This window comes from Desmodus rotundus, chromosome 1 (genome assembly GCF_022682495.2).
Source record: "Desmodus rotundus isolate HL8 chromosome 1, HLdesRot8A.1, whole genome shotgun sequence".
Lineage (NCBI taxonomy): Eukaryota > Metazoa > Chordata > Mammalia > Chiroptera > Phyllostomidae > Desmodus > Desmodus rotundus.
This window is the reverse complement of record NC_071387.1, coordinates 108,992,309-109,020,178: the sequence shown is the minus strand read 5'-3', so window position 1 is coordinate 109,020,178 and position 27,870 is coordinate 108,992,309. Positions and strand designations below refer to the sequence as shown.

Genomic DNA, 27,870 nt, shown 5'->3' with positions numbered 1-27,870 from the left:
ACTGAGCGTTCAGAAATATAAGCACATAATATAAGGATATTTGTTCAGAGATGTTCTGTGCACCGTTGTTTGTAAAGTGGAAAAACACACACAGAAAAATAACCTGAACTCCTATCAGTATGGGAATTTTTTTAATTTTAATATTCATTTCTTTGATTTTAACTACTTTTGATCTTGTTCATTCTCTTATTCTCCTTCACTGTTTCATTTTAAAATAAGATAATAATTGATGTATACCAAATATATATATACATATATATGTTATTAACCCACCACCCAACTTAAGAATGAGAACATAATCCATGCTCACAAAATTCTTAAATAAATTATTGTACATCCATATTGTGCATATAGCGTACACATGCATATGATGGCATAGCATTCATTCATTAGAAAAAAATGAGTTGAAAATCTGTTAACTCTATCCATGTCAAATTGGATCATTTCTTACAGTTTTATTTTATAATTCTGTCACCCCGGGGCAAAGCAAAGAAAACAGTATAGCATTTTGGTTAAAGAAAAGAAAATCTATGCATAGTTTTGTGTGCTATGGTTTGCAAAGACAGAAAACATATGTCGAGACACAAAAACTGAATAGTGGCTACTTTTGGAAAATGAGATTTGTGGGGAGAGAGTTTCAAGAAGGTTTCTCTGAGGAAGTGTTCCTTGAGTTGAGATCTGGTGATAAAGACGTCCGCTAAGCGTGGTGGAAGGTAGAAGGTGCTGGGGAGGCTATGGCAGGAAGAGGAAACAGCATGGACAGGGTCCATGAGGAGCTAGAGAAAACACTTCATTCTCAGAGCCTGAAAAAACATTCCCTGGCCTTTAGCCAAGGCATGGCTGGAGGGCAGAATGTGAGGGGGATGGGACGAGCTGGGGCTGGAGAGGCCGGCAGGTCCTATAGACCCTGGCAAGGGTTTCCATCTTCACCCTGACAGCAGTAGGGTGGAGGCAGGGGTCAAGGTGGCATAATCATGGCTCCATTTCAGGTGGGAAATGTGGGTTCTCTCCAACTTCGTGAAGCACATGTGCAAATCCCAATAAACTTGGCACTACATGCTGGTGGTGCCTCGAAAGATTCCCAGCACATGTACCCATTTCCCAGCTTCTGGGAGCAGCTCATAGCTGCTCCTAGTATCCAGAGAATCACTCTCTAGGCTGATGGGAGCCACCACCCAAGGCTTAGTGTGCTTAATGCACCTCACCCTCACCACCTGGGGTGGTTAGCAACAAATGTCTGGCTGACACTAAGGTAAGAAGATCAACCCTTTGCCTCAAGATGGGTATGAATTATGGAGCAATGGATATCACAGACCCCCCAAAGATTGGGACAAGTGTAGAGCAGGGGTTGGCATCTTTTTCTGTAAAGGGCCAGATTGTAAATAGTGTAGGCTTTGCCATCCAGTTACAACAGTGTCTGGACAGAAACTAACAGCCTCTGTTGTAACTACTCAACTCTGCCCCTATAGTAAGAAAGCAGCAGAATAGACATTATGTAAATGATGGGTGTGGCTGTATGCCAATGAAATCATATTTAGAAACATAGGTGGTAGGTGGATTTGGTCCAAGGGCTATAGTTTGACAGCCTCAATCTAGACTTTATCTGAGACCAAGATCCTTATGTGTGGCTCCTTTATCTTTAACGTTTTTGTTTTCCTCACAACCTTAGAGGTGTGCATGTGTGTGCCTGTGTGTTGTACCTGAAGGGCACTCCCTCAAGTCTCTTGCACTGAACCTCTCTCTTAAGTGCTGCTTCTAGACAATTGAACCCATGACATGCAAGGAATAGCTGGGATTTAGAAACCAATAAACCTAGATGAAAAGAACTAGGGATTCCACAGCTGAGGCACAGAGATAAGGAGAGCATTTTTATCACTGCACATGCATGGGCCATCACACAAGCCCAACTGTTTAATGGAAATGTCACCAAACATAAGCCAAGTACCCAGCCTGTGGCCAGCATCTGAGAAGGCAGGCATAGCATTCTCCTACGATAGCTTTTTGGCTAAGACTCAGCTGGGGCATGGGAGCCTGAAGATTAATGAAGTAATGGTGGAAAAGGAATTGTATAAGGTACAGCTTTCACTGTACTCAGGACTCCAGGATCCTGTGACATTTTCCTCCCCAGAGCAACCTGCCAGGGAGGTCTGTCTGCTTCCTCTGGGCATGATAGGCCAGATATATTTAGTGTCCAAATATTGGTCCATTTGGAAGTGGCTTACTGTAAGTTCTCATTGTTTTCTGTTCTGTGCTTTTTCTCTTGATATATATTTTCTAGTGGACAGCTACTGTTTTTGTGTGTTCAGAACCACCACTTCCTTTGGCACACTGCTTCATCCCCATTTGAGTCACGAGACAAGCTGCCAATCATAGTAACTGCCTTCATTTGGGTTTCCCCAGAAGTCACTGAGATAAGGACTCAAGTGCAAGAGAGCATAAATGGAAGGTGATCTCAGGAAATACTGGTAAAGGGGTAGGGGGAGTGAAACAGGGAAGAAAAAGCAGCAGATAAGGAGTGCAATGCCAGCCTTGAGGCAACTGTGGTCAACTGGAGTGTAATTCCACTCTGGAACTCTGGTATGTTGGTGTGGAGTGCATGTCTCAGAATTCTGTCACCCCAGGGCAAAGGAACACCTTAGTATTTATACTCTAATTCTTATTAGTCATTGGTTGAGGGCTGGGAAAGAGTAACTCCTCAGCAGTTGCAACCTGCCGTGGTCATGGGCAAAGTGAGCTAGCAGTTGGAAATCAGGCCGGTACCTCACCCTTTAGGCCACAGAAGCGAGCACGTGACCGAAATCAGACCAATCACAACACCTCCTTCTTCTCAGTGATTGAAACAGAAGTGAGTGTATGATCTAGGCTGGGCCAGAATTCTTCCCTGAATTTTTCTGTTTGGAACCTTTGATGTCCAGGAATTAGGAGGCCATGAAGTCAAGTGAGTTTGAATCTACCACATGGGTAAAACCTTTTTTCATTGTGAAGAAATAGGGGCAATGGAAGAGAAGCAGAGTAGACAGGGAAACCCCTTTCTAAATAAGCTGGTGTGCTTTGGGATTACTGTCACTTGCAAGGTAGACTTCGGACCAGTGTGATTATTACCTGGAACTAATCAGAAGGGAGGCCACCCATGGGGCTATAAGGCAAGGCCAGAGGATTGTGTCACATGGAAAAGGCATTATCCCTGGGTTTTCTACAGAGCTTCAGTAGATACTTTAAACAGCAAATTTCTTCAGTGGTGCATGAAGAATGCTCAACGATATTCATAAGCTAATTAACTAATGTCTTAATGGAGGGTCTCCCCCTTTCTTTCTGGAAATAGATCCCAAACACTAGCTTGTCTAGTTACGGAGTTGACACCTCCTCAGCCCATTAGTCAGTGGGAGTTCTTTCTCCCATCTCTTTGCTCCCTGGGTCCAAGACCCCACCCACTAGGCTCAAATCCTACTTTCAGGTGGGTCAGGAGAAATGCCAAACACTTCATTAAAAAAAAATCTACAGAAATGTTCCTCACTACGTGGGACAGCCTTTTATATTATTAAACAGAATATTTAATATTCCATTACAAAGTATCTGCTTTTGGATGATTCTCCCAAGTCTTGAGCTACCTCAAGGGCATGACAGAGCTGGCCCGCCAACGTGATCCTTCACAAAGGATGAGATGAGGTTGCCCCAAAGCTCCTGCTTTCACATTCGGAACCACAGGAAGCAAATTTCTGGCAGTTTTAGATAGTCATTTTGCACTATCTTCCAGGCATTGAATATTCAGAAATATTGAAACTAGTCTCAGGGCAGCAATCAAGAATTATTAAACAGACATTTGTGACTGGGTTTTTTAAATGTTATTTTCACTTTATTGAACAGGGAGATGGGCCAGACCTCTCAACTCAGTTTCTTGGTGAGTTTTCCACAAATATATCCAGCTAAGTAGGAGAAACCAAAGTGTAGATGGGAAGTAAGCCCAGGTTGGCATCCATGAAAATAGAACAATAGGGTGAATGAAGAGTGGGTACGATCAGGGTTATAATCTGCAAATCCTGCCCTTGCCAAATGAAATAGATAGATATTAATGGATACTTATTCTTTTGCTCAGTCATGACCATAAAGGGAATCCATCAGGACCCAACAGTGTCTTGTTCTCAGCAGTATCATTTCTCTTCTAGACATACTTTGGGTGCACCTCACCTCTTTAAAAAGGTATTTCCTACCCAATGCCACAAGACTTTCCCTGCCACATTATAATTTTACAACTCATTCTGAAGCTTAGAAATAATTAAGAAGTTGATGTTCTGTGATGCTGCATTCTGTCAAGACCCTCAGTCAGCAAACAAAAAGTTGATGGCATCCCTGTGCTCTGCTTCCTAGAGAAAAGAGGGGCCTCGTGTATTTAATGATCCTTCCCCCCCCCAAAAAAAATTCAATTACTCTAATTGGAAGTATCTGGCAGACTTACACCAAAGTAACCACCATGTAAGTGTCATTATGCTGTGATACATCTTAGTCACCAGAGGAATGGAACAAATGCAATTCGGATAGGGTCAGTGAATGGAGCTCCAGTGGCAATTGGTTAGTGCACGGCGCTTATAAGACAGATAGGGTCGGGTAAGGTAAAAATGATCAATTACAAACACTGGGATAATGCTCCAGGGTTTTCAGTGCAGAGGAGACAAATAACGACAATCAGAAACTTGACCAATTTGGCTCATCTTGGAAGAAAAGCAACAATAGTTAAGTCTTTCAAGACATATCACAAAGAAGAATAGCACAGAAGGGAATGAGATAGTGAGATACTATTGTTTTGTGGAGCATATATTATGTGTCAATCACTTGAGAATTTCTTTGTATCTATAAGTATGTTTGTTTTGTTCATTTATTTTGTTTTAGATTCCACATATAAATAAAATCATATGGTATTTGTCCTCTGTATGGCTTATTTCACTTAGCATGATGCCCTCTAGGTCCATCCATGTTGTTGCAAATGGTTAAGATTTCATTCATTTTTATTTCCGAGTAATATTCCATTGCATATGTCAACTAATGGTCATTGGTGCCAATTCACACCAACAAGAATCCCCGATTTGGGGTGCTATAAAGAAGAAAACTTTATTCATTGCAAAGCAGCTCATTTGTGATACAACATGGCTGTGAAAACAGCACAGCTGTTTGGTGGCCTTGGGGCCAGACCCCTCTCCATCTAAAAAGTTCTGCTCTTCTCCATGCCAGTCTGCTTTGCTCTGGCAAGACGTCTCCAGTGTTTCAACTTAGCCAGGGAGACACAGTCTTCAGAAGAAAGGGAAAGTGTGCAACCATAGCCAGAGGAAAGCTGGCTTATATGGACTGAATTCCCTGCCCTTGGTCCCTGATTGGGCCACCCTCATACAAATGAGGACTCTAAATCCTCATAGTTTCATTGGCCCAAAAGTCACTGTCTTGATTGGTCAGATAGAGCCACTCTTAATTGTTCAGAGCTGCACAACTCTGATTGGATGGGGAAAGCCTCAGTCCTATTGGTTGAAATAGGATTCCAGGAAATCCTTTATAAGGGCTGGTGCGGATGGGAGAAACACAGTGCAGGTAGGCAGTTCAGTGCAGAGGCAGGTAGTTCACTGCTCAGGCAGGTAGTTCAGTGTGGCTTCTCTGTGAAGTGCAGCTTGCATGAGAAGCCTCTGTGCAGAAATGGCTGCTAGGCTTTGTCTTTAAAAATCTGAGCCCAGTTAGTCACCAGGAGACCTTCTTAGTAGGTATCTTTTTTCCGTCAGGGTTAACATACATATGTATTGATACCAAATTTTCTTTATCTACTGTCTATTGATGGGCACTTGAGTTGCTTCCATATCTTGGCTCTTGTAAATAATGCTGCAGTGAACAGAGAGGTGCATGTATCTTCTCAAGTTAGTGTTTTGCATTTCTTTGGATAAACACGCAGAAGTGAAATTGCTGGGTTTTATTTTTAATTTTTTGAGGAAAATTCATATAGTTTGATGGTTGCCAGATTTGGTAGTTGGGGTGGGAGAATGGGTGAAAAGGGGGAAGGGATTAAGATATACAGATTGCCAAGTATGAAAACACTCACGGGCATATAAAGTACAGCATAGAGAATATGGTCAATAATATTGTAATAACTACATATGGTGTCAAGTGGGTACTAGATTTATTGGGGTGATCACTCCATAAGTTATATAAATGTCTCATCACTGTGTTGTATGCCTGAAACTAATATAATATTGTATGTCAACTGAAATTATTTTTTTAAATTTAAAATAAATAAATAATTTTATAAAAGAACTTCTTATGCATTATCTCCCCATATCAACCCTATGAGATAGTATATAGGGACAATATTTTTTCTGAAAAAGGGTATGTTTTATTTAGATAAATTAAAATGGTTGTATTACTGATATGAAATAAGCAAAGGTCAAATCAAGTCATGAACCTTAAATTTACTCCCCAAACAGAACCAAAACTGTTTATACTTGACCAAAATAACACCACTAAAGCAAAGTACATTGACATTTCTTAATGGAAGAAAATGACAAGGTAGGTTAGATTCATATAACAAACAATGCATGCTCCATAAAGTCTCAGGAATACCCAAATGTGTTCTGGTTTGGATATGAAAGAAAGGACCACCTGTAGCTGGTGTTGATAAGCAAGTCAATGAGGTGTGTAGCAAATGAAAACTGTCACTAAAAACAACTCAACAGCAGACCATTCTGAGTATAGCCCATCACAGTCAGAATCTTCAACTGTGACTCACAAGACCAGCGGCAGTGCTGAGGGTGTTCTGTCCAGCAATGTAAAGTGAGGCAACACCATGGGAAGGAAAAGAGCCAGTGGGCGAAGAGTGCCCATTCTTCAGTTTTGCTGTTTCAGACGCATCCCTAATGCCAGACCCCTCTCTGCCCTTGAGACACTATAGTCATCCCTAAGCTGGGCTCTTTCTTCTTTTGGTTCTTTTCTTCCTACAAAACCTTTTTGTCTTTCTGATTTATGGGGAGGCCCTTTAAGTAAACATTTTACTAGACAGTATAAGAAAAAAGAAAAAAAGGACCAAGAAGCAGTACTTTGGGTAACTTAGGAAAGCAGTAACTTAGGGAGATGCTAGAGTAAAAGAGTCAAAGTATTTGAAACCAAAGCCAAAACCAAACTCATCACCATGACCTTCCTCTAAGAGCTGAGATGTGGTAGGTGAGACTTAATTACAGCTGAACACAAGTCACAGGTTGGAGAAGTTAAGACAATTTACAAATAAAAATCTCAAATTAACACTGAATAATAGGCTTCTGAGGCTCTTCTTAAACCAAAGAATCTGCTCAACTTAGAACAAAGGAGTTCAAGATGCCCTAGTTCTGCCTGGGAAATAAGGCACTTCCCCAGGCAGTGTGACAAAGGTATTCATAATCTGAGAGTGTAGCAGGAGCACCTCTGCCAAGTTTGGTAGGGGGAGAGGATGGTACTATGTCTGGTTCAGGGGCGATGCTAGCCAGAGAAGCTTGAGGTAAGAACAGACGATAAACTAAGAAAACTGAGTCCTCCATGGATAGCCATCTGATACGAAGGAAGAGTGCATGCAACAAAGAGTTAAGGTGTCCTGAAAGCTTCTGCCTATGAATCAGAATTTGAAACTGCAAAGGACAAGCTACATTACCCTCAAGTATATTTCATATAAATCAGTTCATAAAAAAATGCCTTCCAGGTATAGACATACTATTTATGCTGCAGTATATACAAATACAGAGGTATAGTTCAATTTATTGCTAGAATGTTGTTTGGTTGTTATAAAATCATCCAGGGTAAATATATTAAAAGGGGAAGGGGCATGGAAGGCAGCCAGAAGAGTAATCTTCAAGTTACTTAAAGTGCCAGGATAATTTTATACCATATTTTAACTTTTCCAAGAAAGTGAAATAGCTAAGACGGGCAAGGAAAAAAAAATTAAAGAGAGAGAGGTATAAGCCATAATGAGGTATGCAGACACATTTATGGGAAAATACATCATCTTGCTTTAACTAAATTTTAATAGTTCCAGAAAAAAAAATCTAGGTTAGCCAACACCAAGTTGGATATCATATAATGAAAGAAAACCAGCCCTTAAATAGCTAAGGGTGTCCAGCTGCATCCATGGCTAGCCAGGCAACTTGGACAAAGTTAAAATGGAAATGAGCTCCACTAAAGAAGTCCGTGCCAGGGTACCCTCCTAATTTCTCACTGACTTGGCCTACAGCACAGTTAAGTTTTTGCAAAAACTGTCTGCTATTGTTTGGCATCCTCTGGACATAAAGTTTCTAGCTACTTCTGACCTAATAATTATAAGAGACCTAATATGTTCACAACCTTTTTGGCCTTAGCCCCCAGAGGAATATATTAGATTCTTTGATAACCACCATGTAAAATCTCAAGGAATTTCCTGGGTTGGAATTAGAGGCATAGCTCTCCTCTAACACTTCTGGGCAGCCAGGCTGAGGCAGTGGCCAAGGGATGTCAGCCTTGCCATTCAGAATAGAGATAGTACCAGAAGTGGAAGTTGGCAACAGCTTTAAGATAGACTTGAGTGTGTGTTTGGGGTAGGGAGAGATAATCTAGCTTACTCAGGGAGGAAAGTATAACTCTACACTGGATAACTTTTTATGCTCATAAATCCTGAAACAGGATTGAAAATGAGAAAACTCCCCAATAAGAATTCTCCCCTGACTATTGTGGCTCAGTGTGTTGGGCACCATCCCACAAATAGAAAGGTTGCCGGTTCGATTTCCGGTCAGAGCACATGCCTGGGTTGCAGGACAGGTTCCCAGTTGGGGGTGTGCAAGAGACAACCATTTGATGTTTCTCTTCCCCTCTTTCTCCTCCTTTCCCCTCTCCCTAAAAATAAATAAATAAAATCTTTTTAAAATTAATTAATTAATTAAAAAATATATTTATTGATTATGCTATTACAGTTGTCCCATCCCTCCCCCTCCACTCCACTCCATCCTGCCCACCCCCTCCCTCCCACATTCCCCCCCTATAGTTCATGTCCATGGGTCATACTTATAAGTTCTTTGGCTTCTACATTTCCTACAATATTCTTACCCTCCCCTGTCTATTTTCCACCTATCATCTATGCTAGTTATTCTCTGTACCTTTCCCCCCACTCTCCCCCTCCTGTTCCCCTATTGATAACCCTCCATGTGATCTCCATTTCTGTGGTTTTGTTCCTGTTCTAGTTGTTTGCTTAGTTTGCTTTTGGTTTTGTTTTAGGTGTGGTTGTTAATAACTGTGAGTTTGTTGTCATTTTTACTGTTCCTATTTTTGATCTTCTTTTTCTTAGATAAGTCCCTTTAACATTTCATATAATAAGGGCTTGGTGATGATGAACTTCTTTAACTTGACCTTATCTGAGAAGCACTTTATCTTCCCTTCCATTCTAAATGATAGCTTTGCTGGATAGAGCAATCTTGGATGTAGGTCCTTGCCTTTTATGACTTGGAATACTTCTTTCCTGTCCCTTCTTGCCTGTAAGGTCTCTTTTGAGAAATCAGCTGACAGTCTTATGGGAACTCCTTTGTAGGTAACTTTGTTCTTTTCTCTTGCTGCTTCTAAGATTATCTCCTTCTGTTTAATCTTGGGTAATGTAGTGATGATGTGCCTTGGTGTGTTCCTCCTTGGGTCCAGCTTCTTTGGGACTCTCTGAGCTTCCTGGACTTCCTGGAAGTCTATTTCCTTTGCCAGATTAGGGAAGTTCTCCTTCATTATTTGTTCAAATAAGTTTTCAATTTTTTGTTCTTCCTCTTCTCCTTCTGGCACACCTATAATTCAGATGTTGGAACGTTTCAAGATGTCCTGGAGGTTCCTAAGCCTCTCCTCATTTTTCCGAACTCTTGTTTCTTCATTCTTTTCTGGTTGGATGTTTCTTTCTTCCTTCTGGTCCACACTGTTGATTTCAGTCCCAGTTTCCTTCTCATCACTATTGGTTCCCTGTACATTTTCCTTTGTCTCTCTTAGCATAGCCTTCATTTTTTCATCTAGTTTTTGACCAAATTCAGCCAATTCTGTGAGCATCCTTATTACCAGCATTTTGAACTGTGCACCTAATAGGTTGGCTATCTGCTCGCTACTTAGTTGAATTATTTCTGGAGCTTTGAAGTATTCTGTCATTTGGGCCTTTTTTTTTTTTTGTCTTGGCGCGCCTGTTACTTAAAGGGGCGGAGCTTTAGGTGTTCCCTGGGGCGGGGTAACAGTGATCGCTGCTCTGTGACGCTGTACATGGGAGAGGGGCCAAGACGGAGCAATGGCGCCTGCTCCACTCTCCACCGGATTTCAATCACTCCCTCTGCTACCCACAATCAAATTGGGTCCCTCTGGTGCTGGTTCCAGAGTGGGTGGGCTTGTGCATACTCTAGGCCCCTATGGGTCTCTCCAATGACCTCTCCTGTGAGGCTGGGAGTCTCTCCTGCTGCCGCTCCAACCCCCATGGGTGTTTTCAATCAGAGGTTGAAAGGCTTTATTTCCCTCAAGGCTTTATTTCCCCGTGCCGGAGCCCTGGGTTGCGTGGTCTGCCTCATTCCCCGCTGTTCATCTGGTTTATCAATGCGCGAATGTGGGGCCACGGGGTCTGCTACCCGCCACACTGCCTGCCCCCTTCTCCGCCACTCTGAGTCCGGCCCTCTCAGTTTATCTGTGTGCAAATGTATGGCTGCAGGGTCTGCTAGGGGTCAGACTGCCTGCCCCGTTCCTCCCACACTCCGCCAGTCTCCGTTGCCAGTCCAGTCTCGGTCCTGCCACGGCAACGTGAGTCCTCTCTGCCCTGGCTGCCTGTCTCCACCCCTCCTACCAGTCTGGATGAATGTTTATTTTTTTTATCTCCTTGGTGTCGGACTTCTTTGCCGTTTGGTTTTCTGTCAGTTCTGGTTGTGCGAGGACGCACAGTGTGTCTACATATGCCTCCATCTTGGTTCTCCAATAAAATCTTAAAAAAAGAAAAAACCAGACTTCTCTGGTTCACAGGTTGGGATAGCTAAGTGGACAGAAATAAAGAGCCAGATCTTATTTACCTGAGCCTGGAGGCTACACTGTCCCTACAGGGTCCACTTCCTAAATATATTCCTTCAGCCACCAGTCAAAACCATGGCAGCACCCAAAGGAGAGACATGGACCTAGTTTCAGACACCACCAGTTCAGATTAGCGATTTTTAATAAGTCATTTGTGCACAACCTGTTTCAAACCATCCCTCCTACATCCTACAAAATATGCAGAATTCTTTCACTCTAAATATTTGTAAGCATAAAAAGTATATTTTTTAAAGGAAAGACATTTTCTGGGTCTGTATAAAGTATAGCTAATTTAAGGTAAATTTATGTGAACTATAAAAGGGGGCTTATTCTCCCTATATACACATTTTCCAGTTCTAAAAGATAAGGCCTCCTTCCCTCAGAAAAAGGAAAAAGAAAGAAAGAGGGCTTGACTTTTATTCTTGCAATTTAAAAATTAAGATCTTGCTGGTTTCAGGAAATCATAGATGTCCTGAATATCATAAGTAAAATTGTCTTCTTTTTTAAAAAATAACTTTAGTATAGCTTTTCCAAACAAGTTAAAAGCTGGCAATGTGTCTGTTACAGTAGCTTGGGGGACTGGAGGACTGACAGGCAAATAGAAGGGTTGTTTTTGCTTGGTGAGTGGATATTAGGTAGCCTGGGATATATATTTGTGTCTAAATATGCCCAATGAGGCTAGACACCCAAAGCTACTCTTAACTCCAGGAATGAGTATCGTCCATTTCTATTAGCATCAAACTCTCTCAAACTCTCTGGCATCTTAGTTCTTTGGAACTAAGGAGTTCCAAATTTCCTGGTAGTTCAGCTCCCCATCCATGTTCTATGGCCATGTTCTATGGCCAGTCCTATGGAATGAATCCTGAAGATCTTGGATGCTAGAAATTGCTAGTAGGGAGATAGGTCTTAGCTGGGCAGCTTTCTCAGTGTAGTCTTCAAGAGACTGAGGGAATTTTGGCAATGCTGATGGCTTTGATGTGAAACTCCGTACTCGCTCCTCATGGGTGGTCTCAGGAAGCCTGTTGCCTTCAGGTTTGTTGGTGAGAGCACTGATCAGCTTATAGTTTGTCTCTTAGCTTGGATACCTTAGCATCTGAACTATATTCTTTATGCTTTCTTTGTGCTTATGGTTTTAACTATATCTGATCTGCTGGCCTCTCCTGATGCAAAAACTCTCTTTTCAGACTGGCAGCTCTATCACCTATCATGCTGAGGACCTTTCACTTGCTTTCTACCTTGCTCATAGCAACCAGGTCTCTTCCTACCTGGTAAGATTACTGACTGTCTCATTCATCCCCACAAGTTTAAGACCATTCTGTCTCTGGTACCCCTCTAGGGCTCTGTTTACCTCCTCTTAAGAGTTGTAAAGGTTCAGGTTATTCTGTTCCAAATTCACACTGTGGATTTTGTTGTCAAGTTCTGATGGAGCTAAAGGTGATGGGATAATCTGGTTGCTTCCACTGGTCTCCTTCAGAGAGTGCTGATTCATATCACCCTGTAGCAACTCCATGACTTCCTTGTGTTCGTCCCACAGCTTCCTGTATAGCCTCCGCAGCAAGATGGACACTGTTTAAAATATTGCCAATGGAAACTATGCTCTTCTGAAGACCCTCTACAGTGGCAGGCAGGCTAATTAAGTTTGCCACTGACTTCACTTTGGCTTTGAGGTGTCTTGCTGCAGAATTCAACAAAGAAATGTGCTTATTCATTTCTGTGATGTTTACCCAGACTTTGTTCAAGCCCAACTCTCCAGATTCAATCTTCTCAAGTTGTTTTTGTCTGTTGAGTAGTTCTTCCTCAAGTTTGGGAATTTCTTGGAATGAACTTTTCTGATTAGATTTCATATTCCAAATTTTTCCTTGAGGGTGTCCAGATCCTCCTTCAGAGCAACTTGCACCCACCCCAAACCAGCACAGGCCAGGACACAGGCGGCAAGAATGACGAAAGCACAGAGGGGATAAGAGATCTTGCAGAACCGTAAATAGTCTCCTTGACAAAATGAGAGTGATTTCCAACTACACAGAACTCCTCTTCCTCCTCGAAGCTGGATTTGGAGTCTGAGTCAGGAGGCTCCGTGCAAAGCAAGCGGTGGTGGCCTGAGCCTCGCTTGGGCTTCTTTCTCCAGCTGTCTCCAGACCAGCCAATCAAGGCATTGAGCTCTTTGCACTTTCTCATCTTCTTGGGTGGGGCGAGTGGAGCACCCACTCCTTAGCTATCAGGTTCGTACTGGATGCTCAATTCTCTTGCTACCTTGGAGTGGCCTTCCAGGGTGGGGGATCCTGGGCCAGAGCTCCCTGGTCACTCCCACCCAGGGGGGCTGACCAGATCTGCTGGGAGCTGGAGATTGGAGCCCAGAGGAAACCAGAACTCAGATGGGTGGAGGGAAGTCACATATATAGCCAGGGAGCTGGTGATCCAAATAAATGAGGTTCTGGGTATGAAGTGTCAGTTAAGAGGATAAGGGGACAACTTTTGTCACCCAAAGGGGATAAAAGTCAAGTCAAGATTGATTTATTGTCAGCCCTGATAAGTACATAGTACTTCTAAGGTGCTCTAGGAGCTGGGGAAGGACACACAGGTGGCTGCTTTAGACTTCTAGGACAGGATTTCCAATGGAGAGGGGAAAGAAATTTGTTATTGAATGGAAGGAGAATGAGACACCAGGAATGTGCCAGTCCCTCCTTAGCTGGACAAGTGGCACTGGAAGGGGCCTCCCAGTTGCTACAACCCATACACAGCCTGGGCACCAAGAAAATGCCTGGGTCAGGGGTACTCCCTATCCCCTGGCCTTCATCCTGAGTTTGAAGGCAGCCCAAGATTGAGAAGGACCCAGAGCCCAGATCAGTGGGCTTGGCCTGAGAGGAGCCTGTCCAGTGCCTGACGAGACCCCAGCCCGGCTGTCTGAACCTGGGGGGCACTGTGCAGAGGGGGGCGACAGCAGCTCAGCCCACCTGAAGAGCTCCTGCCCAGAGTTTGAGGTGTTCAGGCATGGGGGACTCTAGGCAACTCACCTGGCCCTCCTTCACTAGGGCTGTGACTCTGCCCTTTCGCCTGACTGAAGCTGCTCCCCCACGTGCTGGTAGCAGCAGAGGCAGCAGGGGCTCCAGCCCCTAGCCATCACTGGACAATATCTTTTTTTAAATAAACTGCTTATTGTAGAGCAGTTTTAGATTTACAGAAATACAACAACGATAGCACAGAGAGCTCCCACATACCCCAAAGTCCCGTTATTGTATTAACATCTTCTATTGGTAAGATACATTTGGCATAATTAATGAACAAATATTGATCACTAAAGCTCCAGGTCATTCTGGTTTTCTTAGTTTCTACCTACTGTCCTTTTTCTGTTCCAGAGTCTCATCCTGGTACCACATTACATTCAGTCATCATGTTTCCTTAGTTTCCTCTGGGCTGTGCGTTCCTCAGACTGTCCTTGTTTTTTGATGACTTTGGTGGTTTTGAGCAGTACTGGTCAGGTATTTTGTGGAATTGAAATTTGTCTTATGCTGTTCTCATGACTAAACTCAGTTTATGGGTTTGAGGGAGAAAAGCCATAAAGAGAAAGTGACATTCTTGTCTTAACATGTCAAGGATATGTACTGTGACGACTTATCACTATTGATGTCCACCTGAATCACCTGGCTTAGGTAGTGTTCATCAAGTCTCTCCACTAAAGTTACTCTATTTTCACCTCTTTTCCACACCATACTCCTTGAAAAAAGGTAACTATTTACAACCCACACTTAAGAAATGGGGAGTTATGCTCCACCTCCTTGAGTATAGAATATGTACATAAATTATTTAAAATTCCTCATGGGTGATTTGTCTCTTCACCCCCATTTAATTATTTACTCAATCATTTATATCACTATGGGCACATGAATAATGTATTTTATACTTTGGGTTATAATCCAATACTAATTATTTTGTTTTGTTGCTCAAATTGTTTCACGTTTGGCAGTGGTAAGCTCTTTCAGTTGGCTCTTATGTCTCCTTGACATACATACATCTTTTTTGGAGAACTTCCTTACTTTCATGTCCTGCAAGACGGTCCAGACTCAGCTTGTGTATTTCCTGTGTGGGAAACCAAGACAACCTGATGGGGTGACCACGAGAAGAAGAGGGCCCTCGGTTTCCACAAGGCCCCCTCTGGAGTCAGAGTTCCTGGACACATCCCAGATCATCCGGTTGTCTCAGAACTGGACAGTGAGAGGGAACAGGCAGGAGATGTTCTTTCAGGACCAACTGCACTAGTAAGAGAAAAGACCTTCAGAAATCATAACAGAACTCTGGTTTTTAGCTCTGTTTTCCTTTCTATCCTTTCCAAACCTTTATGCCTAGTATCTTTTTAAAAAGAAAACCTGAAAATTATAGCTTGAAACACCATGGAGATTTGCTCTAGCCACAAGCAAGCCAAAAAAAAAAAAAAGTCAAATCCATCTCAAAATTATCCTGATTTTGTCAAAGGAGTACATAACAGACTGGGCTCTCACCAGAAGAGGTTTATGTAGAAAAAGAATTAAATCCATCTTATTGAATCTTGGTGGTAGAGGGACCAGCAGGGATTTGCAATGGAGGAAAAAATGTACATAAATTATAGTAAAACCTTTGACAAATGAAGCATTTGTATTACCCAAGGGTTTATACCTCTAAACATGCAAAAACAATTTTTTTTAAATTTTTATCAGCTAACATGGGACTATTTTAAAACTGGGGTTCTTAAACAAATACTTATTTAATGTTCCCTGTCGATCAGTTTTCATGCAGGCTCTGGGGGACAGAGACACATTTCAAGTCTCAGGCTGTGCTCCAAGGAAATGATAGTCCAGGGTAGGAGGCAAACCAGAAATGAGGCAGGTGATGTTGAGGATGTTAAAATCAGCTTGGTTAGTGCTATGATACAACAAAACCCAGAGTTCTGTGAAAGCACAAGGGAGAGGGTACCAAACCCAGTTTTAGAAGAACTTCCTATCCACATTTTGAAAAAAGACTATCAGAGGCAGTACCAAGAAGAGGAGGACCATTTTAGTTTAGAATCGCACCATGTGCATATTCAAGAAACTACAGTGTTGGGGGGCTCAGTTCTGAAGCAGAACATGTCACATGTGGCTAAACTCACCATTGATGGCTCAGGCATTTCCACTATAAATACAAAAGGTTGTTTTATACTCACAGTAGCCGTTTTATAGGAAGTCAATTTTATCAAATCATGTAACAGTGATGGTTGCCCTTTCACTCAAATAGCTCCAGAGTGTTGTGGTGCTTTAATCTGTTCTCTTCCTTGTGTCCTCTTTCTCCTAATTCCATTTATTTAAGTTTTCTTTTCTCTTCCATCATAGTTAGTTTGTTTTATCAGCTGTCTGGTGAGCAGAAGCCAGTCCTCTTGGACTTCATTGCTTCAAGTCCTAATGTGTTATGCAATTACAAACAAGATACCCAAGTGTGTCAGAATGAATTGTAACGTAACAACTAGCCTGTGTAAACATACCATTTTCTTTGACAAATGCTCTCCTTTTTTCCTACATCTTTCCCAAGCTAACTCTGAATCAGATCACCAGTGTCAGCGTAACATCATGCTCTCCAAGGGACCTCCTAACCCCATCCTACCCCAAATACTCCTGTAGTTCTCTGTATTATTTTGCCAGGGCTGCCATAACAATAGCACAGAATGGGCGGCTTTAGCAACAGACATTTATTTTCTCACAGTTCTGGAGGCTGGAAGACCAAGACCGAGGTGTCGGTAGAGTCGGCTCCTTATGAGATTAATGAAGGAGAATCTGTTCCATGCCTCTTGCCTAACTTCTGGTGGTTTGCTGGCAATCTTTGGTGTTCCTTGGCTGGTATATGCATCACCCCAGTCTCTGCCTTTATCTTCACATTGTGCTCTGCCTGTGTGCAAGTCTGTCCAAATTTCCCTTTGTAGTAAGGACACCAGTCATATTGGATTAGGAGCCCAACCTACTCCTGTATGACCTCATCTTAACTAATTATAATAGTTCCCCCTTAACTGCAGGGATACATTCTAAGCCCCCTGTGGATGCCTGAAACTGCAGATAATAACAAACCCTATATATACTATGGTTTTTCTATACATGCATACCTATAATAAGGTTTAATTTATAAATCAGGCACAGTGAGAGATTAACAACAATAACTAAAAATAAAATAGAACAATTGTAACAATATTCTATAATAAAAGTCGTGTAAATGTGGTCTCTCTGTTTCTCTCCCTAAAGTATGTTTCTCTAAAGTATGTCACTGTACTGTACTCACTTGTTCACTTAAAGGAAGCACTGTCTGGCTTCCCTTCGGCACATCCAAATTGCCAGCATCACTACTCTTGCACTTTGAGGCCATTATTGAGTAAAACACAGGTGACTTGAACACAGTGCTGCGATACCACGACAGATTTGATACCCAAGATGGCTATTCAGGGATTGGACATTGGGGAGCAGTGCAGGCAGCATGGAGACAGTATTCACAGCTGGGGCGAGACAGCGCAAGATTTGGTCACACTACACAGAACAGCCACAATTTAAAACTTACGAATTGTTTATTTCTGGAATTTTCCTTTTATTATTTTCAGACCACAGTTGGCCGTGGAAAACTGAGACCACAGAAAGCAAACACATGGATAAGGGGAGGCTACTGTACTCGTATGTCTTCGACTACCTGTTCCCAAGTAAGGTCACATTCTGAGGTACTGGGGGCTAGGACTTTAACCTGTCAATTGGTGGTGGGGGCGGGGCACAATTCAACCTGTAACACTCCTTAACTACCCTTCTTCATCCACAGGAATACTTTTGTTTATTTTCCCGATACCCGTTTTCCCACACTTCTGAAGTTGGAATTTGTTTATCTTGTCCATTCCTCCATTTCAGTGCCTAGCCTAACTCCTTGTCTGAAACTGAATTCTAATACAGGAAAGGAAAAGGAAAAAAATAACATTTTTTCAGGCACCTATGATGTGACAGGCAGTCACATAGAAAAATACAGTGAATGTACTGTCTGATGAACAGCCATTTTAGTAGCTCTGAAATTCATTTTTTTTCTTTTTTGAAACTACGTGCAATGTTTATGGACCATTTGATGCCTGGGACAGCAAATAATGACAACAAAAAGCAAAGCAATCTAACAAATGAGAAAACTGTGCTCCTCCTAAATCTAAGGATGCTACACTGCTCAGGTGTGTATCCTTCAAGTGAGAATTCAGCACACGTGCCTCATGGGTGGAAGATGAAATATGCCCCACGCCAAGTCTCTAGTAAAGATGATTCTACCCAGGAGTTGGAGGACCCTATAGACAGTCCCACATCAGGGGCTGTTTGAAGAATTTTTCACTGTGCACAAAGAAGCCTTTAAAAGCTCATGCCTTAGTTGAAGCTTCACACAGCCAATGCATGGAGGCATACTACTCTCGATTGCCCTATGACCTCTACATTTTGTCTATTAAAGTGCCCACTTGATTGGGCTGCAAATCTCCCTCACCTAGCTTTGAAATTCCACTTTTAAGGGCCTGTCACAAAGCGTGTAAGTGAATGGTTATGAGATTCACAGCACTGGACACTACTATCTCTCTTCCCCTTTTCCAGATCTTCTGAAGTTCCACAAATAGCTTCCTTTGTCACTCGAGATGCCAATCCCTCTTAAGAACTATCTGAGAGTAAAGTGAGGTTATTGAGATAGAATAGATCTTGTGTTCAAATTCCTACTCCAACTGTATCAGCTATGAGATTTTAGGCAAATTAACAGACCTCTGGCACTTCCACACTATTGCATATATACTGGGAAAACAGGGAACTAAGTATCATTGTATGCAACACACATGCAAGCAGAAGAATTAAAAACAGGATTTCAAAGAGATATTTGCATACTCATGTATATCTAAGATGCAGAAGCAACCCAAGTGTATGCTGAGGGATGAATAGATATACAAAATGTGGTATATTCATACAATGGAATGTTATTCAGCTTCAAAAATGAAGGAAATTCTGACACATGCTCAAATGAACCTTGAGGACATTATTCCAAGGGAAATAAGGCAGTTACAAAAACTCTCATATTGTATGATTCTATTCATATGAGGTACATAGAGTAGTCAAATTCATAGAAAAAGAAAGTAGAATGATAGTTGCCAGGGGCTGGGGAGAGAAAAATGAGGGGGTTAGTGTTTAATAGGTAGAGGGTTTCAGTTTTGGAAGATGAAAGCATTGTGGAAATTGGTTGCATAACAATGTGCAAATACTTAATGTTACTGAACTATACATTTAGATGGTAATTTTATGTTATGTATTCTTTACCACAATCTGAGAAAAAAACACACATGTCGAGTGCTTTTACCCACATGCTCTTCATTATACCAAATCCCATTCCATAAATTAGGCCTTATTGCACTCACTTTGCAGACAAGAAAACTGAGACAAAGGGAGGCTTTGAACTATTTATATAAGGTCACAAGCAACAGAAACCAAGTCTAAAGCCAGTGTTTTTTTTCTCCATACTATCTGATTATCCATGACAGAATTTAGGACGAGATAGGCTAAAACAAGACACATTGTGAAAACACTGCCCTTAGCAGTGGATAAGTGTCCATAAGGTTAAATGCTTTTTCCCATTCCTTTACCATTGTTAAAAAATAAGCAAGCCCAATAAAAACAACTTAACCATTTATTTCTCTAGGAACTCTCAGACTGTCGAATAAACCAAATCCTTTCTAACTACAGATTCAGCAAATTGATTCATTGAATAACCCTCTTACCAAATAATCAACACATGCCAATCCTACACCAGGTATCTTTCTGGAGACCAGGGAAAGAGAAATGAATACAACCTACCCTTTGCCTTTGAGAAGCTCGCAGTCCAATGGGGGTAGCAGACAAGAAGACAACTTCTCTATGATACATGTGATATTAGAATAGGTACAAAGATCAGAGGCAACCTCTCTATCAAGACAGGGGACACCTTAGAGTAATCCCTCCTATACCAAATTCCTAAAGATGGTCATCAAAATATTTTTAAAAGCAAAATGAAACCACAATGAAATATCACTACATATCTATAAAAATAACAAAAACAAAATGAAAACCCCAACAAATGTTAAGTCCTGGTGAGGATGCAGAGCAACTAAAATTCCCATTCACTGCTGGTCAGGATGCAAATGGTACATCCTTTTTGGAAAACCAGCCTAGCAGTTTCTTAAAAAGTTAAACACATACTTACAATAGGGCCCAACAATCCCACTCCTAAGTATTTAACCAAGGGAAATGAAAATTTATACTCCCACAAAAACATGTATGATATTTAAAGTGGATTTATTTATAATAACCAAAAATGGAGAGCAAACTAAATGTCCTTCAGTTGCTGAACTGATAAACAACCTAAGGAACATCTGTACAATGGAATACCACTCAGGGAAACAAAGGAATGGACTATTAATATACTCATTATGCTCAGTGAAAGGCGGCAGATGCAAAATGCCAGATACTATATGATTCCATTCATGGGACATTCTGGAAAAAGCAAAACTACAGAGATGGAAAACAGATCTGTGCTTGCTAGGTGTTTGGATGGGGGGGTGTCATTACAAAGGGGCAGCCTTTGTAGAATATTTGGGGGTGAGCTGGGGGTTGAAACCACTATGTATCTTGACTGTGGTGGTGGTCACATGGCTCCATGCACTTGTCCAAACTCACAAAACTGTTCACCAAAAACAATGAATTTTACTGAATAAAATTTAAAGTAATTTTTTTAAAGTTTTAAAAATAGGTGAAGACATCACCCTGCTTAGAAACAATGAGTACTGCGGGCAGACCCGAAACTGTAAGGAATCTCTGAGATATGGGGTAAAAGATGGGATTGGATTCAAAATGAAATCTGAGCCACAGAGTAGAGCTGCAGAAGCTGGATTCAAACGTCCCAGAGGTGGTGGATCAGGGAAACGGAATGGGGTGAGGGTATTTCTGTGTTATCCATTTTGTGCAGCAGTGGAAGTAGCTCTAGGTAAACAGATCCCAAGCCATCCTTCCTTTGCCCAAACGCTCTACTTCTTCAAACTTCTGTGACCTGGGACAAGGGTGGAGTCATGTAGCATTCAACATGGCAATTATCTTTTAACAGAGCTGTGGGTAGTAAATTTATCTTTAAAGTTAGAAAGGAAGGAAACAACCAGAATATATCTTATACTTTTTTGTGTGAGCCAAGAGTTAAAAGTGTAAAAGTATTTTTAAAAAAAGAGTCTACATTCACTAAACAAACATTTCAGGGACACTGTAAATGTCTAGACCTAATAGCCCCTTGGAGCTGTAAGTCAAAGTTTCCTGGGCAATGTAAGTTAACAAACTATGTTAGCCAGAGGCCATTAGCATCACAGACTCAGGAAAGTTTCCTAACTGTCCACTAACTCCCTCACATAACAAAGCCATCAATGCTTTGTCCTGGGCCACCATCAACCCAAAGAAAGAGATCTAAATAAACATTTTGTCTTGTTCCACCCATTCCATCCTGTTCTCAACAATATATTTTAACACCCACATTCTTCTGCCAGGAAGAAGGAGCAGAGGGAGGTTTGGGCTATGACTGGTCCTCTTTACAGTAAGAGGACTCCACTTTCATCCAATAGCCTGTTGCATTCTTTAATTTTCCATTTGGGCCATGAATTGTTGAACCTCAAAATTATTCATTCATAGAAAGAAGAGAACTTTCACTTTCCCCAGCCCCACCCTCCTCATCACAGGCTGACACCAGGAGTCATGCTTATTGAATAATTACTTGAGGAAAAAAAGGAGGAGAAATAAGGGTTTGCTTGGGTGTGAGTCCTCCTACCTCTGCCTTTTTGTAGCTATATGACATTGAGTAAATTTTTTTAAAAAAATATTTTATTGCTGTTCTATTACAGTTGTCCCAACTTTCCCCACTTTGCCCTCCTCTGCCCAGTCCACCCCCTCCCCACAGTCAGTTCTCACACTGTTGTCCATGTCCATGGGTCATTTATTCATGTTCTTTGACTGGTTCCTTCCCCTTCTTTCCACCATTATCCCCCTCCTGCCTCCCCTCTGGTCACTGTCAGACCATTCATGTTTCCATGCCTCTGGTTCTATTGTGCTTGTTTGTTTTTGTTCTTTAGGTTCTTCTTATAGGTGAGATCATATGGTATTTGTCTTTCACCACCTGGTTTATTTCACTTAGCATAATATTCTCCAGTTCCACCTATGGTGTCCCGAAAGGTAGGCATTCCTTCTTTCTTTCTGCTGCATAGTATTCCATTGTGTAAATGTACCACAGTTTTTTTATCCACTCATTTACTGATGGGCACTTAGGCTGTTTCCAGCACTTGGTTATTGTAAATAACTCTGCTATGAACATTGGGGTGCATAGGCTCTTCTGAATTGGTGATTCTTAGGGTATAGTCCCAGCAGTGGAATCGCTGGGTCAAAAGGCAGTTCCATTTACAGTTTTGTGAGGAAATTCCATACTGTTTTCCACAGTGGCTACACCAGTCTGCATTCCCACCAACAGTGCACTGGGGTTCCCTTTTCTCCACATCTTTGCCACCACTTGTTTTTGTTGATTTGTTAATGATGGTCATTCTGACCAGTGTGAATTTCTTAATGTCTCTGACTCTCTGTTTCCTCAGCTATAAAACAGTGATTATCATAGTATCTCTCCTGTAATGATATTATGATGATAAAATAAGATAAAGCTTGTAAAGATGTTTATGCCTAGCACATGGTCAACACTTACTAGATATTAGGAAATTGGTAATGTCATGGAAATAACTGACCACTCAAAGCCTTAAATGTGAACAAATCAGATATGAATAAAGTTTGCTTCAATCTTCAGGGCACCTTATATTTAATATCAGGCCTTTCTAGAATTACTGATATTGTTACTGAATAGAGCAACAAAGATAACCAGCTGGCCTCTGAGGAATTGAACCTGGAACTAGACCAAGCTAGCTAGTATTTTCTTTCTGAAGACCACCTAATGTTTTCTTTCTGAAGATGGGCAATATTGCTGAGTTCAAATATGGCTTCTCTCTAAGGCCTCATGGACCCATGGCTGGGGGTAGCTCCTCGATTCCACAATCCGATCCCAGGGCTCTAGCATGGACACAGGCTTGGGGGTGGGAAGTTGTCTGTGTTGCTGGGGACAGGAGGGCTCCTCCAGCACATCAGAGCTAAGTGATTCTGCCAAATAGCTAAGTGGTTAAATGCTGGGGGCTGTAAATGAGGCTCATCTGTCAGCCGTGGGCAGCACCAGCCCCATCTGCTGTGTCAGAAGCCTGGAGTGATTGGAGGAAGCGACTTATAAAGTGTGAGGCCCTAGATGGGAGGCAGAAGCCTCCTCGGGAGATTGTAGAACTGTGTACCTTGAAGACTCTCCCAATCTTTTCAAAATTTTACAGACAGGGGAGAAAAAAACCCCAAAACCTCCAGAGGAAGTAAGCGTGCCCATGGTCACTCAGGAAATGTGCATCAGTGCCAGGGTGAGTGTAGAGTTAACTGTCCGGGATTCTAGATTACTACTCTCTCCCTGCAGATACACCTGACCCAGCTTATACCTAACCCATGGCTGGAGAAGATTCTCTGAGAACTTCAAAATAAAACATCCCAGTTTTCTTCTCTTTACTCATACTGTTCTTCAAGTCCAAGCACCTCTTTCTCTCTGTAGAACCTTAAAATAGACCTGATCATTCATTTGTTCATTCACTTGTTTGTCCATTCATTCAGTAGGTATTTTTGGAGTGTCTCTGTGTGCAAGACATCATCCTGGGCACTGGGAATATTTCACTGAAAACATGGACCAAGTTCCTACCTCTGGGAGCTCATAATTTAGTGGGCAAAAAGACATTAGGCAAAAAGAAAATCACATGAATGAATATATACTTACAAATTACATTCTTTTCTCTTTTTTTTAAGAAAAAGTATTGGGCACTTGTTGTGCCTAATTCATGTGTTGGGTGATGTTATGAAGAGCTGGCTGCCATACCCTCCATGCTTCTTTTTATGTAGTGACCCTTCCTCCTTGGGCAGATGACCGTATATAGGGCAGCCAGAGTCTCACGGAGAGTTTGCACAACCGAAACGGACAAGGAAAGAGTCCACTTCCAGGGTTTTGATTTTCAAAACGCAGCATTGACAGGGATAGAGGAGCACTTGCTAAGTTAGTTTTTTGTTTCTGGTCCAGCAGATAAGAGGAATTCTGGGCTATAGGAGAGGGAAAAGTTAGATAAGAGAGTAACTGAGGGAGCTGTGGTGTGTATTCTCTGAGACAGGGTGTTGTATGATGCCTGTGCTAGAAATGAAACGTGGATCTCCACAGCTCAGGTCCCAAAGCACAGCTGAGAGTTTGGCCTTGGATAAGAAATAGTCCTGGCTTAGCAAGACTAATAGGTGGGTTTAGCAGGAAAAAGAAAATTCAGAGAGAATCAGGCTTTCCCCAGTCAGCAAATGAGAAGGCTCCCTACTCCTGGGTCCTCAAAGATCAAAGCCAGGCAAACAGCCTATTATTGGAGTCCTGTGTCCTCCCCGGCTTTGGAGTAACCACATGGGTGAATAACACCAAGTCAACATCATGGCTTAGTTATTGTCTCAACATGAGATTAAAAACAGGAAGAAGAGGAGATGTGGGAGATTTGAGAGCTGCAGCCCTATAAGGCCGTTATCTGTCTTGAGTTTCGGCCCACCCTACCACCCACTCCTCCATCTGAGGTTATAATATAACAATAAGCCTGCAATTATATTTTACTTGTGAAAAAAATACTGGTGAGTCAAAAGCCAGCTCACAGATATAACTGGCACCACTAGTTACATAAGTGGGAGGGGGCCAAGTCTTGGGCTGAATTCAGAATACCCACTGCGAGTCCTCGTTCTTGGGTCTGTCTGGCTGACCTGGGCCAGGTCTCCCATTAGCACTTGGCCTTGGCTGGTCTAGGACCATCAGACCCCAAAGAGGTAGTGGTTAAGATCTGGTCTCTGAAAGGAGACTCTGGACTTGGACAGACCCTGGGGTCAGGACAAAGAGGCACAGCAGCAGGGATGGCATGGACCGACACCCAGGGACTGAAAAAGAGAATGAGCACCTTTTCAGGGGCCGGGATGGATGCCTCGTGTCGCATAAGAACCAGACTGGAAGATGTATCCATCAGTAGAAGCCACTCTAGACACTGATGACCAAAGGCCACACCTGTACCCCAAATATGTCTGGACACTGTGTAAGCCCCTCTGACTGTACATGCAATCTTGGGGACAAGGCGGAGAGTAAACTAAACTGAGTAAGGAAATCTTAATTGACTGATTTAAGTTTTTAACATTAGGAAGAATAAGAACCTAAAGCAGAGGTTAAGCTAAATTATAAATATAAATATATGTATATATGTGTAAATATATGTATTATGCATCTATTTATTTATATGTACATATATAAAATATGTATATATTTATTTATATTTATATCTTAGCTTAATCTTTGTTTATATAATTATATAACAAATATATATTTATATAGTAAATACATTTATATATTCATACACTATTTACATATTAAAATATATTTTATATTTTTACATAATTTCCTTTGTTTACATATATAAATACATATAGGTATATAATGTATTTACATTTCAGAGAGAATGAGATTGTACCTGGTCGAATCCCAATTTTGCCATATGGCTTTAGCTCCAATTAGTTGCTCTCTCTTGCTTGGTTTCCTTATGTGACATTCTAATCAGTGTGACTCTAACCCCCCACCTGCCCTTGGAAGCATGTGGACACATGGGAGAGGCCATTTTTTTAATTGCAAAAACAATAAAGGAGAGGCTATGGGCATTGTGAATCAAGTTTGTGAAATGCGTGAGGTCCCACAAAGGGATTCATCATACCAAAAATGCTGACATGCCCTTGCTGAAAAACACCGGAAGTAATCCAAGTGCCTTTAAGACTGACTGGAGAATGACTGTTAACCAGCCCTGCCTCTCTTCTGGGTTCCACATAATCCTGATCTTTTGCCTGAGTATATGCCTACCTCAGAACTCTGCCCCTGGGCATGTCTCACCCAAATCCCAGAACTTTCCAGCCTCCAGGGAACTCTTCTCATCCATCCTCTCATTTATTCCCTACAACATCTCTGAGACTTAGGAAATGTCATCCCTCCACCCCTTTTAAAAGAGAGAAAGTGAAGCCCTCTGAGCAAACACTCCACAGACCGATCTGGGACTCAAGCTCAGATTATTTCATTCCGAATTCAAGTCCCTTTTGATGCCCCATGCTGAGGACTGGGACCCAGCCACAGATTTCTCATGTCCTCGTCTTGGTCTGTTACCTAATCACTTGGTCAGTAAGTGATTGGGGATTGAAACATAATGTGGCTTTTTCCCCACAGGAGGAGTCCCCTTTTCCCTAACTCAGAGCTGTCTCCTTCTCGATATAGTCAGGGAATCTGCTTGGCCCCTTAGGACCTCTCTCGCTTCTGTAGCCTTCCTTGGCCCCATTACCGGGAAGAAATAACCTAGAGCATCATCTTTCCATAAAACCAGCTTCTTCCTTCTATGCCTCCACGTTTCTGAGAGAAGGGCACACCACTCACCCACGGTCCAAGTCAAAACCTCAGGCCTGGTCCTGGACTTTACCACCTCACCCCAAACCCCAGTGACAGACAGAATCCTATTTATTCATCCTTTCTCATTAACATTCCTTAAAATTCACGATCCCTATCCGTCTGCTTTCACATTTCATCTCTGCAAGGACCACTGCGCAGGAAAGAGGAAAGGCACCCACAGTGCGTCCACCCACAGGAGATGCTCAGGACCGTTACAATGATGAGGGGAAGCTTCTATGAGCAGATTGTAGGGCCAGGCTTTCAGTGACATGAGGAGGAGAAATGTCTGTGTTCTCAGAACCCAGCATGAGGCTGGGCCCAGGGCAAAGTCGTTTGTTATTGGGTAAATAAACAGGAGGCTGGAAGTTGCCTTCTGAGAAGGCCCTACAAGGGGAAAAAAAAAAATCAAGCAAAAGTGGAATAATGTATTTTATAAATGGATGCAAACTAGATGCATTGAATAATAATCATGGAGTTAGAAAGGAGTTTGGAAATCACCTAGTCCAATTTCTCATTTTTATGGTGGAGGAAAGACCTGGGAAACTGAGGCCGAGCAAGGTGGTATCACATGTTCAAGGCCACACCGCAAGCTGGCCTACGGGCTCTGCCACGGCTCTGACTCTGTGGTCAGTGTGATATTTCCCACTGTGAGGTCCATGGGGGCAGAAACAGTGTCTTCCTGTTCTGTGTACTGTGTCACACAGCACAGCACTTCTAACCTGCTAAACACACAATAAACTACAAACTACAAAAAATGTACATATACACACTGCACACACCCTTCTCACATTATGGTTTTCAAAATAATTTGTCAAAGGACATAAGGCTGTTTTTTCTTCTGGCATGCATTCCACATTTGTGTGTGTTTAGGTTTCATTGTTAAAGCAAGAGGAACAGAAAATGTTGGCATTAGCTGATCGGAATTTAACAACTCTTTGTTTCTGGATTGGTGAGTGTGTGTGTGTGTTCATCTCTTTTGACTGATAACAGTCCCCTTTTAAACAATATCCACTTGAAGAAGAAAATAAATTTTCAATGAAATAAGAAAGCCCTTTCCATAATAGAGATATTATCAGGTCATTAAAGCATCATTATATGTTGAGTTCCTAATGCATTGGTCTTTACTTGGGAGCACATGGCAATCACAAGGAAGGATTTTTGTTGCCAGATGAACAGATCAGGAAGTAAGATATTATGAAATGTGCTATTAAGTGGAAGATAAGTAATTAGGTGACAAGGAAAATACAT

The 27,870-nt window shown here is 41.9% G+C and overlaps 1 protein-coding gene and 1 pseudogene across 1 annotated transcript in view; both read right to left on the bottom strand.

The window, feature by feature from the left end:
- Positions 1-27,870, bottom strand: part of SHISA9 (shisa family member 9) — a 284,203-nt gene that overhangs the window by 27,447 nt on the left and 228,886 nt on the right. The window lies entirely within an intron of this gene.
- On the bottom strand, positions 11,707-13,203 carry LOC112314706 (EF-hand calcium-binding domain-containing protein 14 pseudogene; annotated as a pseudogene).